We start from the raw sequence: 19,985 nt of genomic DNA on the forward strand, positions 1-19,985 counted from the left end.
CAGTTGCCATCCAACAATGTACGACTGTCGTGTGGGCGAAAAGCAGTTCGCCCACACACGCGTGGACTAGGTGGTGGCTGTGTGGGCAGAAACTAGTCCGCCCACACAGCGCAGCTGGCAACCACGTGTTGTGGGGCGTGTGGGCGACCTCTCCAACGCTCACACACCGGCCTTGTCCTACGTGGCACGCGAAAACTGCCTCGGTGTGTCAAGATTCGTGCAAACTTAACTAGACGGTGATCCAGGCGTGTGGGCGAGTTGCAATGTTGCCACGCGTACTGTGAAGTATGTGCACAAAATTCAGAAGAAGACACAGTGTTGGTGGAAGTACTTTAAACAACTTCGCCAGCTCGGTAGAAGTAAATTAAGAACTGAGGAGGGTCAAGGATATGGTAAAGTATGTGCACAAAATTCAGAAGAAGATGAAGTTCAAGCATGCAGGCAACAGGAGGAGGCTAATGCCATTTCACAACCTAGTAGCCCCTCCAAACAGTGGTATACATGCATGATGTCCAAATATTGGCGTACGCAACCATGAATTGCTCAACTGAATAAGTCCTAGGCTCCTAGCTAAAAGAAAACCATTGGACATACAATGAATAGGAATATTACACATTCAGGAAGGCTCGTGATTAATGCACAGTAACCTATTGGCTAATGATTTCTTGCCACTGTTAACCACTAGTGCTACTTAGTTGCATGCTGTGTTTGGCAGAATAATTAGAGAATACCACAAAAGGAAGCTAGCAACCGTTGCTATTTGTTACCAGGATGCACATACCTTGACAAAAGAGGAACAATTTCAGAAACAGACACTTTGATTGAAATCTCTGCAATAGTCTGATCTGCTTCTGCTACTGCAACCCCGAAATCATTGCAGAAATGGAGATAAAGATTACGCGGTTCGGAAGCTGCAAGCACGCTTTGGCGATTTGGGGTATGGACCCTATCAATTTTCCTTCTCTCCATTGCAAATAAGGAATGAATGATTAGTTGCCCTATCTACAGGGCCCGTTGCTCCGGGCAGATTTTTTGCCTCTTTACTGAATCATGAAGCACTGGCAACATGATTTGTTTGTCTTTTCCTAAAGATAGTTTTTACAGCCTTGCATATTTCCATGGTAGGATATCAGCAATATACTGACATTATGATTTTCATTTTTGACAGAATTCTGGAGTCCGACAATGCACAGAGCGATTCTTCTTCCTTCCGGGTATCGTTGATGCATATTGTTGGGTCAAACCCTCCAGCGACAAATGCCGGACGGACCCTCTCGCTCTCTCGCACTCGCTCGGACGAAGGCGGAAGAAAGAGAGGTGGGCACTGTATTTTCGGCGCAAAAACGCCACGCCGCACGGACGGCGCCTCGGCCAGACGATCCGCCTCAACTCACTGGGCACATACCGGGCTCGGCGCATACCAGCACCCCTACAACGAGTATAGGGGCCTTTTATATCCAAGCTATAGCTCCGATGCACACTCAGAAGCCAGCCACGATGCTCGGCGCCACTACGCGCACACACGCACTAACCAGCATTAGGCCACTAACCCATCCCATGCATGCATCCACTAACAAACCACTACATGCACGTCCATATCCATCGCTCGTGCAGCCCGCTAACAAACTAACGATGGCCGATTTTGTAGCTACTGGACGTAGCGCCCACGCGAGCCTCCACGGAGCGCACGCACGTCACAGACACGCACGCCACGGTCATCTACGCGGCCATGCACCGGCGCCTGGCTCGACGCGCACACACATTTGTGGCTTATGTCTAATACTCTCCTCCTAAGCCACGACCTTGCCGCGCAGCCTGCCAGCAGGAGCCCTGACTCGTCGCCGCTGTCGTCATAGCTGCTTCCGCCTGTCGCCACCGCGCGCCTCCGCGCCCGCTGCGACGTGTCGTCTCGCCGTGCCCGAGCCCCGGTTGCATCATCGCTCGACGTTGAAGCCGTGTGCCACCACCACGTCCGGACTCGCCGCGCGTCGCCGTTGACACGCGCTCGCCCTGCGCCACAGCCATGCCGCCGAGGGCTCCACGTCCACCGCGCACCGTTTCCGCGTCCAGCAAGGGAAACAACACCCAAGACGAACTGGCTCATGATACCAAATGTTGGGACACATACAGCCACAAGGCAGATCGACACTGCATTACCAGGGCTAAGGGTCTAAACCAACAGACAAGCCTACTATATGTTATGGTCACTACATACCTAACCTAGTAAATGCGACGCCCTGGTACGTGCCAAAATCCAATTTGCATATGTGAAACGGAAGCTTATATGATAATACCTTTGACTTATCATCTGAAACAATAAAAATGGACCAAACACACATACACCCATCAGCAAAACATTTCATCAAAACTTCCAATTTTATTTCACTAACATTGATGCAATTTCTCTGTGATTAACAGATCCAAGGCTCTACTGAATGAATAAGGTCTGAGTGAAAATTTTAGTAGTACACTAGCAGGTTGACAATATGCACTAGGATTTAGGATAATCATAATCTGATTGACAAGAAGGCCGATTGCAGTATAATTTAGCCCCATCATGAAACAGATACATGCATGGCCATGTCTCATACCTATTGGAAACTTGGTGACTGGCATTTTTGGGCTGGTCTAATGGCGTCAAAGAAACATCTTTTCCGCTCCGGATCATTCGCGATTAAAGACGGGTCAGAAATTCGTTTCTGGGAGGACATCTGGTTAGGCAATGCTAACCTCCGAGAACAATATCTCGTGTTGTACCACATTGTTCGCGATAAGAATGATACTCTTGCGCAGGTGCTCAGTCCATTCCCACCGGATATTTCTTTCAGGCAATAGAAAGTCCACTCTACTGTTCGGCCTTGTGATATATTCGTTCATGGTAATGTGGGGGTAAGGGCAGCAGGTAGATGTATCTATTTTAATGTGGGTGAAATTGTGTGTCCGTCTGTGCCAGCTTTGTAGATGTGTCCCAAACGTAGTACCTACTATAATGTTTGTTAACTGAAGCATCTTTCCCAGTTGGTTATTGTTATTATGTTTTTCAATTAGCTAGGCCGGCTGCTCAAACGAAGGTGGTAGCAGGTACATCGTCCACGGCTCGGGCTGGGTTCGCGCAGAGACGAAGAACGTCCTGCCATAGAACCGTGAGGAGGCGGTGTGGGATGTTCTGAAGATGGAGTTTCCTGACAAGCGCTACTACAAGGTCACCGCCGTGAAGGATTGGCCCCATCTTTGTGCCATTCTGGTCCGCGGTCACGTATGGGGCAATGGCCCCAAGACTGTTACCTTATACTCCGTCCTGATCGATGCCAACAACAACATCCTCTGGGGTCGAAGAGATGAATCCAGATATCTTGAAGATGCGCATATGGAGCTTCGAGATCCCGTTGCGGCCGCTTTTTATATGTATTTCCTAGTTTTACAGTATTACCGACACATTTGGTTCGCCTATAGTAACGTATTGAACTTTGTAATCATACTGCACTGTATTAGATGGTGTATTGAGTGAACACGTGTTCTGTTTGGTTCCACAAAGGTATGCATTCTAAATACAATGCAGCGTTTGGTTGACCCATGTATTGGGATTACACAATGTAACAGAAGTAGTATTATCTCATCAAATGAACGACAATGAATGCAAAATACGCTGATCTGTATATGGCTGACATGTCCATGTCATATATCATAGGTAACAGACTTTTTCTGATGGTTCTTAATAGATAAATATTTGAAAATTTTCAAGCTAACTCCATAAGAGGGGTCATTAGCTAAAAATGCATTAACACATGCATAATTAATAGCCAACAAAACAGATCATTTCTCATTGTTGAAGAGTAGCAATAACATTTTTCATGTGATATCCATCTGGTAACACATCAGCTCATCATCATCACAAATAGTAGCAGTTCCTTATCTTCTAATTGCATTATCTAGCACACCATCAGCTCCTCATCACCACCAGTAGCAACAGTTCATTATCTTCTAATTGCATCATCTAGCACATCATTGGAACAGCAAAAACTTGTCATTTCTCTAAACAAGACATGTCGTAGTTTTGAAGAATTGCAAATGTAAAAGCTTTGCATATATGATTTTCCATGAAAAATAAATCTTGAATGTCCCAGATCTAAAAAGGAGATTGTAATAGCAAGTTGGATTTCATCTGTTCATGACAACACACATGAAATCTACCTAACAATAAACAATAAAAACTTAAATGGCAGTGTTGGACATTTCTGACATAAATCAATGTGCATGGCCTAGTTATTGGAATCTATACAAGCAAGTTCAGTCGCATCACATGGGTTTTGTTCAGCAAATGTATGACATATAACAATGTAGTATTGCTCAGACTATTCTTTTTAAGAGAGAAAGAACAAGATAACTATAAATAATTATCACTTAACATCATAACATGCTAACAGTGCATGAATTTAACTTACCAAGCGTTTTCTTAACATGCTCCCTCCTCAGATTCACTGGGAGTGCAAGCATCATATGCATTTCTTCTGGAGCTTTGGCAAATATGCTAGCAGCATTCACGATTTCAGTCCCAGTGAATCCAAGCCTTGATAATTCATTGATAGCTTTCTCTTTAAACTTATGTCTAGGATCTTCCTTCATTGCCTTCTCTTGGGCAATAGCTTCGCATTCCATTGTTGCTGCCATTTTGCCGACATTCTGAGTGACACTCTTCAGCTGGTTGTTTACATCTCCAAACATGGTGAGAAAAGGATAAGTTGATTTTGACCTACGGGACCCGTTACCTCTCTTTCTCTTCTTAGAGTTTGTAGAATTAACAGTGACATGGCTGTCGACAGACCGTCTAGGTGTCTCTCTTGACGTTCTATCATCTTCCTCTTCATCATTCATCTCATCCTCGATGACAATCTCATTTTGCAAATTTGTTATAGCTTCGCCAAAACCTTCCGCACCTCCCCAGTAGCTATATCTTTGCTATAAATAGCAGCCAACTTATCAAAATAAGGGAACGGCACACCATACAAGCCCTTGGCCTCATTGTGAAGCTACAAAAGACAATAAGCATGGAAATCATATTTTGGTTAACTCTACTACAACCATAATCAATAGATAAAATATTGTTCAAGAAGTTCCATACGTTCTCAGATTTCTAGGTCAAGCGGTGCGACAACTTACAAGGTAAAAAAAATCATGCAGTGAACCAGAAAAGCACTTTCTCCAATCTATGTCTATGAAATAATGTGACTGGAAGGGAAAGGAGGTATCCAATAGGAACTCACTTCTAGTAGTAGTAATACAAGAGATGTCAACTGGATAATCCATATGGCCACAAGTAGAAAAAGTAATGCAAAAATAATTGGCATCTGAAGTTATATACCTTACAATGTTCCTCCTACGATTGCTTCTCACACTGGATCATTTTCCTATTCTCATCCCAAGAAAACCCACTTCTTTTAAGCATAACTTCAATTGCTCCATATTTGGTCCTAAAGTATCTCACCCTTGACTCAATGTGTGGAGTAGCACTAAGACCACAACCAGATACCTTTTCAGCCAACCTACTTTCCAGCATTGATGAATACCCATTCTTGAAACCATTATCACCTTTCCACCATGGATCCAATGACAGCTCATAGAGTGCATTGACTAGTTCATCGTCCTCCATTGTTGTCCACTTTCTTTTGTTTTTCCCCTGCCACGTGCAACACTTGAGCTATCCATATTGTCCATACATACAAAATGAACAAGTTAAATTAGTTCACGAGATATTCAGATTTCTATAATTAAAACAAGCATGTATGTACATCTGCAATCATCCACTGAAACACAAACCTTAGTGACCTCTAGCTCTATAGCTATTATACATCCCTTGAGAAAGAGTATTCCAAAAATTAGCCCACTCATTAGATGTTGATATATGAGTGATAAATTCAGGTTCATCATTCTCCCCCTCCAAGATTTCCATGTTATCTTGCATCATCCCATCCTCACCAGCGAGTGGATCCTCAGCCATATTTTGTAAAATCAGATTGTGTAAAAGAGCACATGCCATTATAATCCGGCAATGAGTTTTGATAGGAAAATATGACGGAGACCTCAAAATTTCCCACTGACCCTTAAGTCTTCCAAAGCATCTCTCAATAATATTTCTAGATCTAGCATGCAGCATATTAAAATATTCCTCTGCGCTGCGCGGTGGGTTTTGAGCAGTCCAACCACCTAGATGGTACCTTTGACCTCGATAAGGAGCTAAAAATCCATTTGCATTTGTGTAGCCAGCATCGACAAGGTAGTATTGCCCTTGAGGGACTCGAAACCCATCCAAGCTCGAAATAGCATCTCTAAGAACTCGACCATCATGCGCAGAACCCTCCCAGCCAGGTAATATATAAATAAACTGCATGTCGGGTGCACATACACCTAGCACATTTGTATCAATATCAACCAGCCTTGACCTATACCTCCCTCTCAGATTAGCTGGGACGGTAACCTTGACGTGTGTGCCATCTAATGCACCCAAACAATTCTACAATATAGACATCATGAGTGATATTAGTGTTTTATACTGCTAATCGAATTATATCATGTGACCGACACTAAAATTTTCATGTAGAGATCATTTACCTTGAAATACTTCCAATTATTATCCATGCAATGTTCGGAAATAGGCTCTGGTTTCTTAAGTAGTAGGTTATGCAGCTTCAGAACAGCCAGCAAACATCTATTGAAATTTCTGCTTATCATCTCACCACTTCGATAAAAGAACTTCTTGATTGTTCTATTTTTTAGATAGTGTGATATTATGTAGAGAAATGTAGCCACTATCTCTTCCAGGGATGTATTCCTTGTGCCCTCTAGACCACCAGTAACTCTAACCATCTCACACAATTTGTGAAGTGTCCTCCTGTCCATACGAAGCTCCTGTATGCAAGCTACATCGCTCTCGCCAATGAGTTGGTACAAGTGTGCGTCTCTAAGTTCCCTATTTCTAATCCTCTTTTCTATCTTCCACAACCTCCTTTTATAGACTAGTGCAAATAATAACCATACATAATAGTACATAAGCATGATGCTAATCGAAATATTCCTAAATGCTAAATTCCTCCGAAGACATCTCATGGCCAAAGGAAGACGAGCCATAATGCTGAAAATAAAAATGCAGCACAAAATTATAAATATTGTGTATCTTGAAGTCATATGAGTATATATCAGCATATATGAGTATAGTACAATATATTTCCTAGCTCATGAAATTACTCTTAGCAAAACAACCAGCCTCACCACAGGGCAAGTGTAAAGCTATAGAGATGAAAAGGAAAGACAGCTCCAAACATGTTTCTTTTGCAACCTAACAAACTAAAACAGGATACATCACACTCTCTCACTGAGGCCACAACAGCGGTACAGTACAACATATGTGATCCACAAGAAACTGTAGAATCGAATTGTTCTTTAAATAACAAGCAGCCTCTTCCCTAGCAAGGGCATGCATGACTCATATTATTCATATTATCTCTTCCATAGCTATTCTCTTATAGTATCACCCTCGGCAAAACAAAAGGGCACAAAAAATCTAGCTAATACAGTAAGCATCAGATTTACAGTGAGAGAGTACAGTACCATACAATATGAGCAATCCATGCAATTCTCAAGCATCAAATTCTGATTGAACAACAAGCAGCCTATATAAGCACAATACAATGCAGTGTGATCCAATACAACTACTTTATTTATCTATATCCAACAGAGAAAAGGATCTGACCACCTCATTTGTTTGGGACAACAAATCACAGTATGACGAGGAAGCAAAAATTACTGATTCCACCAAAGAATCCCTCAAAATATTCTAGTCATGCACACATCCATGAACAGTACCCAAATCTCAACTGGCCGACTAAGTCTGAAGCCCTAACCAGAGTACAATTCTACCAAAACGCTTGAATCTTCCAGATTGGAGAAAGGAAACGATAAATCCGGGTACTAGAGCACGAGAAGAAGAGGAGGGAGGGAAGGGAGGTGGCGCACCGTGGTTCTTGTCGAAGATGCCGATCCAGGGAAGGTTCACGTCGAGGAAAGAAAGGGGGGCAGCTGTTCGGGCCGGAGCTTAGAGAGGTCCGATGTTGGATCTTGCGGCGGAGGAGGGAGAGCCCGGCGTTCCTACTCCGACGTCGAGGGGAGGTCGTGGCGGCGACGATAAGAGCTCATGGTGGAGGCGAGGTCGGGACGAGCGGAGGAAGGGAAAGTAGATCTGATTACGGAGATGAGCGTTTTCTGTTTTCACTCGGTGTGCCCTGTTTTGGGCTTTCCGAAGCAACGTATCCGATTACAGGGTAATGGAAACCGGCCCAGCCGAACCAAACGCCCGTAACGGTTCACTACTAGGGAAAAGGCTACCAGCAGCGCGGGTTTTAGATGTATCAGTAGCGCGGGTACAGGCGCTACTAATAAGGCGCTACAGCTAACGCATAGCAGTAGCGCGTGCCCACCGGCGCTACTGCTACACAAGTGTAGCAGCAGCGTGGTTAGAGGAAGCTCGCTACTGGTAGTAGCGCTAGCGCGCTTTGCCTGGACGCGCTACTGCTATCGAGGCGCTGCTGCTAACTTTTATACACTTGCTACTACTAATTTAAGTAGTTTTTTTTGGCATATTTGTTTTGTATTTGAACAGGCTTTGTAGAAGAATCTTTAGCACATAGAAATGTCATCATGATACACATACAAATGCCTGCGAGACCACAAATGTAATCATAGCATGTACATACAAATAGTCTCATCATAATCATCATCCAACACAAAGTGATATCTTGTCATCATCTCGAAAATAGCGATACATGCAAGTCTCGAATACTTGCAACTACAACAACGTCATCCATCTAAACAAAGGTATACGCAAGAAGTGCTATCACTATGAGTGAGAGCGGAACTATGCAGTAAATGAGGTGGCAGTTACGAGTCCTCTCTCGCGCTAGCGTGAACCTCAAGTAACTAGCTTCTCCTTCTTGTCTGCTTTTGAAGCCTTTATGGCTGGCGCCCGTGAACCCATTCACTTGCGCCTGACACTCATGCCACTCGTTGTACACCCCCGGAACCTTCCCTTTGTACACGACATAGCAATTCCATCTCGCCATCAAGAAACTAGGTAACTGTTAGAGATGCATGTTCATGAAGAGGATGTACAATCATATATATGCAACAAAATATACTAGAGCAACACCAAAAAATAAAGGGTTAGCAACTAGATGCAACATACAGTACGCAAATTAATTAACTAGAGGTACGCAGGTCATCGTACGCAAACTAACAAAGTAGCGTTACGCAAGTTCGGCAGGGACCGTGGACATCACAAAGTTTCATCGCTACAAAAAGTATACAAGTTCAACCAACACATATCATCATCATCGGCATCATAAATCACTAGAAGTTCCATCCTTCCATATCATCGAGGACGAACCCTAGCTTCTTGAATGGCGTGAGGTCTAGACGTTGCATGCCTATGCGAGTTCGGATATCAGCTCGCGATATAGGGCCGTGGTGGAACATCCCCTTCTCATCGACGACTTCTTTCATGATGATCGTCGCAATGTCGCTTTGGATGCGAAAGAAGTCATCTCTAAGTTTATAATTCGCTTCTCCATGAGATTCTAGCCACTTGTGGATATGATCATCATTTCTGCTGTTAATGCAAAGCTTTTGGTGATCCGTGTTGAACTGAATCATAAGATGGACGATGTAGAATCCATCCTTCTTGCTTGGGTTTGGGACATGGATGCAGGAGAAGTTAGTTTTATGCGCGAAACCCATCTTCTTGTTCCTTTGTTTCCTGATCTGCACGTGGCCACCTCTAAAGTTGAAGCCTTGGAGAGCATTATCTAGAATATTCATTATGTGGGTGTAGTCCTTTTTCTCGTAGTCTCTGGAAGGGTCAAAATACACGGCGTGGGAGACTTGCGGGTAAAGAACGATAAGGACGGCGCGCCCGTTGCTGCAAGGAAAAGATACCTCAAATTATTCCCTATATGAGAGAGAAGGAATGATTGAAATGTACGAAAGGATTGTCCGGAACTGACTTACTTTGGATGATAAGGCACGAGGACAATTTCCCGGTCCTTATTCTGTACCATGAAGTTTTGGAGGTACTCCCTAGCAGTTTCACGCTCAAAGTCGCCGAGACTCAAGAAAGACTCGTGCATGTAGTACGGATCCGCCACACAGATTTGCAAGACTTCTTCACTCTTCATGATGGAGCTCATATGTAGCGCAAAAAGGCGGACGATAGTAAAATAAAGCCGCCTTGTTAGAAACATCTCAAAGATATGGTCAAACCACAAGAAGAACACCTCCGCGGGCCATGTGTCGACGTAGCACTTCCCCTCAGGCACACGAGCCGTGTATGTCGGATATCCTGGATCCTTTGAGGCTAGTAGGCTTTTCTCAGTCGGCAGCACATGGTCGTGCAGTCTCCTGAGATCCCCTGATAGTGCCTCCAGTGGTTTCGGCGGTAGCATCGGCTCGCCCGTGAGATGGAACATGACCGCACCTTTCACGGGTACACGCTCTTCAGAATGCATCGTCTGGCTGCTATGTGCTCTGGCTTGTTTGGAGGCAGTTACCTTCCCCGATATCTTCCTCTCCTTTTTCTTGGGCACACCTTCCAGACCCTTCCTTAACCCCTGCCTCAGTGTTCCTGGGCTAAGTACTGTACGACCCTCGCGCCCGGCCAGTTGAGCCTGTGTTGAGGCGGCATCTTCAGGCGTGTCCTGTGAGGATTTCATGAAGAGTGACTTTTTGCAATCCATGGTACGACCCTGCCCGGGCATATCATCCATATCCTCATTAGCAAGCTGATAGCCCAATTCGTCATATGGTTGACTCATCATATCTATGTCACAGTCATACGCATTTGTATTGAGGTAATCCATAGGGTCGACCTCCGTCTCATCATCCATTCTCTGTTCTATAGGAGAAATTACATCAGCCAGTACTATTGCACCCCCTTCATCATGTCATCCGCCGCTCTCAGCCGGCACTACATGAGCTGGTAATTGCGTAGGCGGGGTGGTGGTCTCCGCACATGTTTGTTGATGTGTGCTAGTTATTGGTGTGCTCTCGGCCGGCTCCAGACGAATAAGATTCTTCGGCCATAGCAGCACCCAATTTTGCAGCTTCCAATCCACGGCGGGGGCTCGTCGTCCGCTCCCACATGCTGTACTGGAGGAGGCAAATCCTCGTGCCCCGATTTCACACTGGTCAAGCTAACCCTGAAGTGCCCAGCGGGGATCGGCTGGTTGTGGAACGTGCGTTGAGAGGGGTCCATAATCATCCCCTTTCCCACCTCCACCTTCTGGCCTTTGATCAAGTAGAGTATGGTGCACGGGGTATCTTTCGCCTGCAAACACATATGTCTGTGGCGTAAAACAACCGAAAGGCAACAAAAATGGAATATTATATATATATATATATATATATATATATATATATATATGTTGGTGCGACATTTAATTACCGTGACGGTGTCGAGCTCAGCCAAAGACGAAGGCCCACCTAGCGCGCCTGAGACTGAGGACGGGCTGCTATGAGCGGGAGCGGCTGCGAGAGAAGGCCCGGTTGCTTGAGCAAGTGATGGTGCGATGGTGTTGTTGTTCATGGAGTTGCTCGCGACGAAACTGGGCATCGGGAAATCATGTACCGTCTTGTCTGGATTTTCCTTCGCCCAGTTGATGATAACTGGAACCAAGTTAGTAGCAAAATCATTTCTGCAAGCAGTTACAGCTGCATTGACTGCCTGCTGTAGCAACTCATATTTGTCCTCGGCTGCTTTTTTCGCGTCCTCAGCTGCTTTTGTCTCGACCGCAAGCTTCACCTTTGTGTCGATGTCCGCCTGACTAAACTTCTTTTTCTGCTTCTTGGCCTCCGGGCCGTCGTTGTAAAACACCTTCCACGTGGCGCCATCTCCAGCGCCGTGCACACGACCATATTGCGGCCGCTGGTCCAGAGGGAGTCCCTTAAGTTCGTTCAAGGCCCGGTTGAGAGGGGTGTCCCACTTGGGCCTCATCGGAGAAGTAGGGCTTTCGGCTGCAAGCCGGTGTTGCTTCTCCAGTAGTCTAATCAATTTCCTCGTGATCTTGTTTGTGTAAAAACCTTTTTATCCTTGTCCCACTTGTAGCGGGCCCTGATGAAGTCATGCTCCAAGGGGTTGGTGAACTTCGCGAAGGGGTCTGGGAGACCCGCGGCTTCACGTTCCACGTCCTCCTTATCCCATATGGGCCTTTTACCGAGGTAGCCACGGCTTCCGAGGCGATGCTTCCCCGTGTTCCTTTGCTGAAGGCTTTTGAATTTCGCAGCCTTAGCCTTGGCTGCCTCGGTAGCGCAAGTGTCCTTGAACTTTTTGAACTCCTCTTCTGTAAGTGTCGGATTTTCCTCCAGAATCTTGGACAGGGATTCATCAGCCTCAATAGCTCGTTTCACCCTCCCTTTCCAGGAGGCCAAATCATTGCTGAACATGCCCATGGCGTGATTGTTAATCTTTTTCATCTTCGGATCATCCCACGGTTGTTCTATGTTATCATCCCGGTCGGGGAACTTGAATCTCTTGTGCAACTTCGTTAGGAGCAACTGCGTCAAATGTTCTTTACTCCTTAAGTCATCGTCGTTGATGCTCGCACATTCCCGTAGGATGCATCCTACTTGGTTCCCATAGCACTTGCGAGGTTCTTCCGGCTCTAACGGCTCAAACTTGCCAGGTGCCATCTTTGTGATCACAAGTCGTCCAATCCCTAGTTTGTTAGGTTTTCGTATCCTCTACTTCTTATGCTTCCTCTTTTCGGTAGCGGCATCGGGGCCGGTACCTTCCCCGCCGGTACCTTCCCCGCCGGTACCTTCCCCGCCGGTACCTTCCCCACCGGTCTCAGTGCCGCCATCGGTGCCGGCGCAGTCGGTGTCGATGTCGGCGTCAGTATCATCATCGAGGCCGACCTGCAAACCTTGCTTAGCAGTCAAATAGTCGAGGTACTCTTGTTCACCCTCATAATCCATCTCGTCTGCATCTTGGTCAGAAGGCCAAGTTTCTTCGTTGTTCGACATGTTTCCTATGATTAAGTGTCCTCATTTATTTCTAAAATTATGAATAAATGAGAAATGATATAAAAAGATGTCACACCCTAGCTAGTTATGCATTAGAGTGTTGCATCATGTTTACTTTTTCATGAGAAACTTGAAATGGGGATGACAGAACCCCCAGTTCCCTCTGAAACCAACTAGGGTTACTAAAATAATTTTTCAATGAACCTGAAATGCCCTTCTAAAATGCCCATCATTTTTGCCTTGGTTCAGAACCTCTGACAAAAGTGGTGCACATTTTCCTAGGCCATCCTAGGGTTTTTGAATTAAATCATAAATATTTGAATTTGGGCATTTAAAATTATATAAAATATTTAAATGCTCAAATATCTCCAAACTAAAATGTTTCATGTTGGAAATAATCCAACTATGAGCCAGGAGTAGTTTGGTGAATTTTGAAGTTGCCTAGGTATTTTATTAAATTCAACAAAGTTGCAGAAGTATTAAATAAAAGCAGAAAACAGAAGAAAGGGAAAAACCTTACCTGGCGCCACCGCAGGCCCACCAGCCAGCCCACCTGGCCGGCCCAGCCCGGCCACCGCTCCAGCGAGCTGCTTGGCTCGCCAGGCAGGCAGCCAAGGTGCTCGGCGGCGGCACCGCAGCTCGCCACGCAGCTGCTCGCCGCCTCGCCGCCTCCCTCGCCCGGCTAACGCCGTGAACCGGCCTCCCTCTCTCCCCCGAATCCTCCAGACACCCCCTCTCCTCTCCAGCTCCTCCCCCTCGCACGCCCCAGCCATGGCCGACGCCACCGTCGCCGCACCACCGTCGTAGCCGTGCTCCCCGTCGTCTCCACGCCGTCTCACCGTGTCCAGGAGCTCCGCCGCTGTCCACTTCATCGAGCAGCCGAGCCCCGAGCGCTCGCAACGCCCGAGACCACCGCACCGACCTCGCCCGAGCTCACCGTCGCCGGAGATCCCCTTCAACGCCGTCGTCGCTCCGGTCCATCTCCGGCCGCACCAAGGACTCCGTCGCACTCACTGTGAGCTTAGCCATCTTCCCCTCCCTTCCGTTCTTGCTCCCGAGCCGTGTAACAACCTCCCGGAGCTCAACCGCACCCACCGCCGTGGAGCTCGTCGCCGACATGCTCCCGGTCATCCTCCGGCCACAAGATGGTGCCCATCTTACTCACCAAGTCCCGCAGCACCTAGCTAGCTACTCCACGAGCCTCACCGAACCCTCTAGCGTCAAGTTCGTCTTCGGCCGAACCCCGGTGGCCGCCAAGGTCGTCGCCGGCGCCAACTCCGGCCACCCCGACCCCAACGGACTCCGCCAAGAGCTGCGGTTTGTCCTCAGCTCCACTCCGGTGACCTCCGCGGTCCATTTGGTGGCCGAAATGACCAAAATCACTTCCGCCGCCGCGTCGGGCTCGCCGGCGACTAAACGCCGGCAGCCGACACTGACTTTGACCACGGGTGGGCCCTGGTTGACTCCCCTGAGTCAATGACAGGTGGGGCCCAGCCCTGTTAATTAAACAGGATTAGTTTTAATTAAGTTTTAATTAAAATAATCACCCTGACATGCGGGACCCACTGTCAGGTTTGACCCAGACCTGTTCCGTTGACCTGCTGACGTCACACTGACGTCAGGCTGACGCAGTAATTGATTTTCTGGATTTAAATTAAATCAGGAAATTCCAGAATATTATTTAAACTTCAAAAATTCATAACTTTTATTCTGTAATTCCAAATTGGACAAATTATATATGAAAAATGATCAGAAAAATCCAATCTATCCATCTGTACTATTTTCATGCATGATCAAACAAGTTAAATTGATGTTTTAACCAGAACAAGAAAAGGCACTTTAAAAGGCCATAATTGAATTTGGAATTTGAATCTTTGATTCAAATTTGTTCAAACCCTTCTGGCTTTAGTTGCATTAGCCCAATACACTCATATTGCCATGTTTCATGCATGCATCATATTGTTGCACATTGTTTGGTGATGTTGTGTACCGATGCCTTTGCGACAGGTTCTGTTCCCGAGGAGTACCGTGATTACCCTAACGAAGAACCGTATCCGTGCAACGAACCATCAGGCAAGCAACCAACCATTTGATCATATCGATACAATCCCATGTTCTTGCTCCTGCTCTCTTTTACTGCATTAAGACAACGCGATTCAAACTGCTGTGTGCTACGGTAGTTGAACCCATTTCCTCTGCATGACCTGTCATTGCCACAGTAACTAGATGAAACCCACTAGCATGTGTAGGAGTTGATTGAGCCATATGTATGTGTTGCTCCTACCTTGCTATGCCTGCTATGCTTAGAGTCGTGTCAGGTCTGGTTCATCTGGGTGATGGGCTAGAGTGAAATGTTAATGTCGATAATGAGAGTGGTGTGGTGAACACGATTTGGTAAAGGTGTCGATGAGAGGCCATGTAGGAGTACATGGTGGGTTGTTTCATTGAAGCCGACCTTAAGCACTGAGATCTGTATGTGTGATTTAAGAATCAGCTACTACCATACATTGGGCCCTGAAATATGACCCCGCTCGACTTCTTATTCACCCTAGCTCTCTGTCCAGGAGTTGCAAGTAGTTTCTGGTGTTTGTAGCCTACTGGAGGCCGTGGACAGCGCTGACCGTAGGGGTGGGCTGTGATGCGGTAGGTACGTGGCACGGTGTACCGAATACCCGTTAGGTATCTCGGGAACCCTGTTCACATCGTTCGGGGCCGTATGGGAAACCTCGGCCGGACTCCCTGCGGATGGAACCTGAATAGGCGATAAACCTGGACTAGAGGCTTAAGTGTTTAGGTAGGTCGTGGTCTACACCCACGTCGGCTTTCGCTTGAAGTCTGCCGAGCACATGTCGTGTGCAGACGCTAAGTGGTGGAAACATGTATGAAGAAGTACACCCCTGCAGGGTTATCATAATCTATTCGAATAGCCGCGTCCGCGGTAAAGGACTACTTGGTTGCCTATACAGTTCATAGACAAGTAAATGGAAACTGTTAAAAGCCTCAAGATAAGTGTGAGTGCCGAGGATGGCTCTTCCGTAGGAAGACGGAGGTGGATCCTCGGTAGTGTATTGAAGTGGTGAGTAGTGGACTCGTGTGCGCAAAACTATTTCAAGTTGGAGTATCGTAGGATAGCCTAGCCAAGAGTCAAAGCTGGCTTGCTGCAATAACTCCACCAACCCTTCTTGATACTATGCATGTATGTAGGATCTGATGTAAGACTTGCTGAGTACCTTTGTACTCATGTTGCTATAATCTACATTTTACAGAAGACGCTGCAACCCCTTCTGATGGGTTCTATGTAGACGTTGACATCAACGAGTAGGCTAAAGACCCAGGTGGTGACCCTGAGCTTGTGAAGGACCACTTAGAATAGCTAGGCTTTCCAAGCCTCTTTTATTTTACTAGTTGTCTGTACTCAGACAAGTTACTTCTGCTGCTGGCTTGTATGACTGTATGACTTGTATGTTGGGTCGTGAGACCCGTACCTTTGTGTGTGATATGTATGGCTCCCTGAGCCTTAAATAAAGTACTTGTGTCGTAGAGTCATGTTGTGATGCTTCGTTGTATTTGCACATATCGAGCATATTGTGTGTATAATTGAAATGCTTGGTATGTGTGGGATCTGACTATCTAGTTGTTTATCTTTAGTAGCCTCTCTTACCGGGAAATGTCTCCTAGTGTTACCGCTGAGCCATGGTAGCTTGCTACTGCTCTGGAACACTTAGGCTGGCCGGCATGTGTCCTTCTTCGTTCCTGTGTCTGTCCCTTCGGGGAAATGTCACGCTTTGAGTACCGGAGTCCTGTTAGCCCGCTACAGCCCGGTTTACCGGAGTCCTGCTAGCCCAGTGCAACAGCCCGGACCCACTTGCTGATGACCGACACGTTCGAAGCTGGGTCATGGATGCCTGTCCCTGTAAGTCTGTGCCACTTTGGGTTTACGACTAGTCATGTCAGCCCGGGCTCTTTATCATATGGATGCTAGCGACACTATCATATACGTGAGCCAAAAGGCGCAAACGGTCCCGGGAAAAGGTAAGACGACACCCGTGGGGATACCGTGCGTGAGGCCGCAAAGTGATATGAGGTGTTACCAGCTAGATCGATGTGACATCGAGTCGGGGTCCTGACAGCGTTGGCATCAGAGCCGGACTGCCTGTAGGTTCTCCAAGCCAAACTGGTCGATGTTGAGTCTAGAAATTCTTTAGTTATATGTAGGGGAATTGTTTGTGGGTTGGAACGTAAGGCTCTTTTTACTCCTTATACCTTATGACTTTCTGATCTGAGTCAGTCCATTCTTCCACCGGGGGTTAAGGAATTAGGATCTATTCTCTCTATCAGGATCACGTGTTACTAATCAGTAGTACCTTATAAGTTTGATGGTTACAAACCTAGTTCAGTTCTACTACCACATTATGTTGTTAGAATGGTTCCAAAACTTTGATATGATGATGTTGGGTGTGTACGAAATCCTTTGTCAAATGTCTCAATATCCTTTTTGAGCATTTACAGCTGTTATGCTGCCGAAATTTTGCTAGAAATTCTAATGCCTTTGCATTATGATTATGCTTTCAGATGGCCACTCGCGACCTCAATCAAGTGGTTCGCCTGACCCGATGCCTAGATGTACCCGGCCATACTGCCAAGTTGGTCAGGGTAATGACTGAGGCTGGATATCGCTGGTATCCTGAGTACACGGTCGAAGAGCAATTCCGAGACTTCAATCAAAGCCAGTATCTCTGCACTGTCAGGATATTTCCATCTTATCCTGGATCCACCGAGCCTCTTCACTGTTCCTATGGACTCGGGGTTACTATTGAGATGGCTGTGCAGGATGCCGCCTACTCTATGATGACCATTATGCGAGTCAGATCTGGTCTATTTCGGGACTCTGACTTCCGGTATATGCCAGGATCACTTCCGGGAGCACAAGGATATCTCCAGGCTATCTATGCTGACTCCACTCAGGAGGATTCACGGACTCGCACCACTGCTGAGATGCTCGAGGATAAGGACCGTGAAAATCGGGCCTTAAGGTTAGAGCTCTTCAATACCCGTGCTGACCACTGGGCCACTTTGACTCGGTTCGCACCGGCGGTGCAAGCTGGATATTCAGATATGCACGATCTCTATCCTGTGAGATCTGCTCTGCCGGACGTGATGGTTTGGCGTGATGTAGGAGGCATCACCCCACCTCGCGGTCCCCGCAGGCCACCGTTTGTTGGTCCACGACCTCATCCTAGCCCCTATGGTCCACAAGCTCCGCGAGACCGTCTGTTTCCGGATGAACATGTTGAGCTTCTAGGCTATGGAGGTGACTTTTACGAGGACTACTACGGATCGGTCTGAGTTAGTGGTAGTATCACTAGTTTGCACTAGCTGTGTCGTCTATCGTCCTGCGTGACTCGTGGGATATGACCTAGTTTGTACTCTTTCCGGAGTTGTAGAAAAATAATGTATAGGAGTTTGGAATGCCTCCGATGAGATGTAATCCCTTTTCACCGTAATAGTACTATGTTGGTCTTGTACTAAACCCTGTATGGTGTGTATGACGATGGAATAAAAGAAGCAATTTCTGTATCTACCATGTCATACGGATGATCATCTTGCATTCCGAGTTATTCCTTACATTATGTATCCTATGTCGGAATTTTACCATCCTGACTAAATCATTGTCTTGTTTACCTAGGATGGTCAACACGCGCGCTAACCCTGCTTCCCAAGAGCAGGCCGAAGGCAGTGAAGCCAGGAATGAAAATCTGGCTCAACCTCCTTCACTAGCCGAGGTTATGATGGAAGCTGAGAGAAACAAGCGGGAGACAAACCGTTTGTTGGAGCGTATTGAACAGAATACAGCACACCATCAGAGGGCTAACGTGGTGTCACTCAGTGATTTTATCAAATTGCATCCACCCACGTTCCACCACTCCGTCGAGCCTCTCGACGCCGATGACTGGCTTCGCAGTATCTCTCACAAACTGCGTTCCGCGCTGGTAGCGGAGGCTGACAAGGTCACCTTTGCTGCATATCATCTTGAAGGCCCCGCCAGTCTATGGTGGGAGAATTATGGAGCTATGCGCCCAGCGGGCCATGTCACAACTTGGGCTGAATTCAGCGAGGCTTTCCGTGAACATCACATTCCGGAGGGTCTCATGGACCGTAAACGTGAAGAATTTTGCAGTTTCACCCAAGGCCGACTTTCTGTGGATGCTTATAGCAGAGAGTTTGGTAATCTCGCCCGATATGCAACCGAGGAAGTTTCTACTGACGCCAAGAAGCAAGCAAGGTTCCGTAAGGGCCTTAGTCCTGAGCTTCGCCGCGACCTCCGTCTGCATGAGTGCACATCTTTTTCGAAACTTGTCAACAAAGCCATCAGTGCTGAAATTGGTCAGACTGACTATGACGCAACACGCAAGCATGGCCGTGACACGGGTTCCTCATCCGGTGCTGGTTCTCAGAAGCGCCGCGTGTGGGTACCCAACACCGCCCTGCCACCCAGGTTCACACCGAGGCCATCTTTCCAGGCGCCTCGCCCCGTTCAACAGTCTGCTCCAGCCAAGCCCTATGGAGGTCCAACCAATAATGCTCCTCCACGTACCAGTTCCGTGACTTGCTTCAAGTGTGGGGAATCTGGTCATTATATGCGTGAGTGTCCCCAGACCAACCCCAATCAATCTGCTAAAGCTGTTGGCCGTGGCAAACCGACAGGAAAAGTGTTTCATGCTAAACCGGTCACCGCTTCACGTGGCCATGTCAACTGTATCTCTACCGAAGAAGCTCAAGAAGATCCCAACGTCGTTCTCGGTACGCTTCTTGTTAATTGCCACCCGGCATCTGTTCTTTTCGATACAGGAGCCTCTCATTCCTTTATATCTGAAAATTATGCTCGCTTGCATAACGTTGCATTCTGTGACTTGCCATCCTCT

The sequence above is a fragment of the Triticum aestivum genome, chromosome 4A (genome assembly GCF_018294505.1).
Source record: "Triticum aestivum cultivar Chinese Spring chromosome 4A, IWGSC CS RefSeq v2.1, whole genome shotgun sequence".
NCBI lineage: Eukaryota > Viridiplantae > Streptophyta > Magnoliopsida > Poales > Poaceae > Triticum > Triticum aestivum.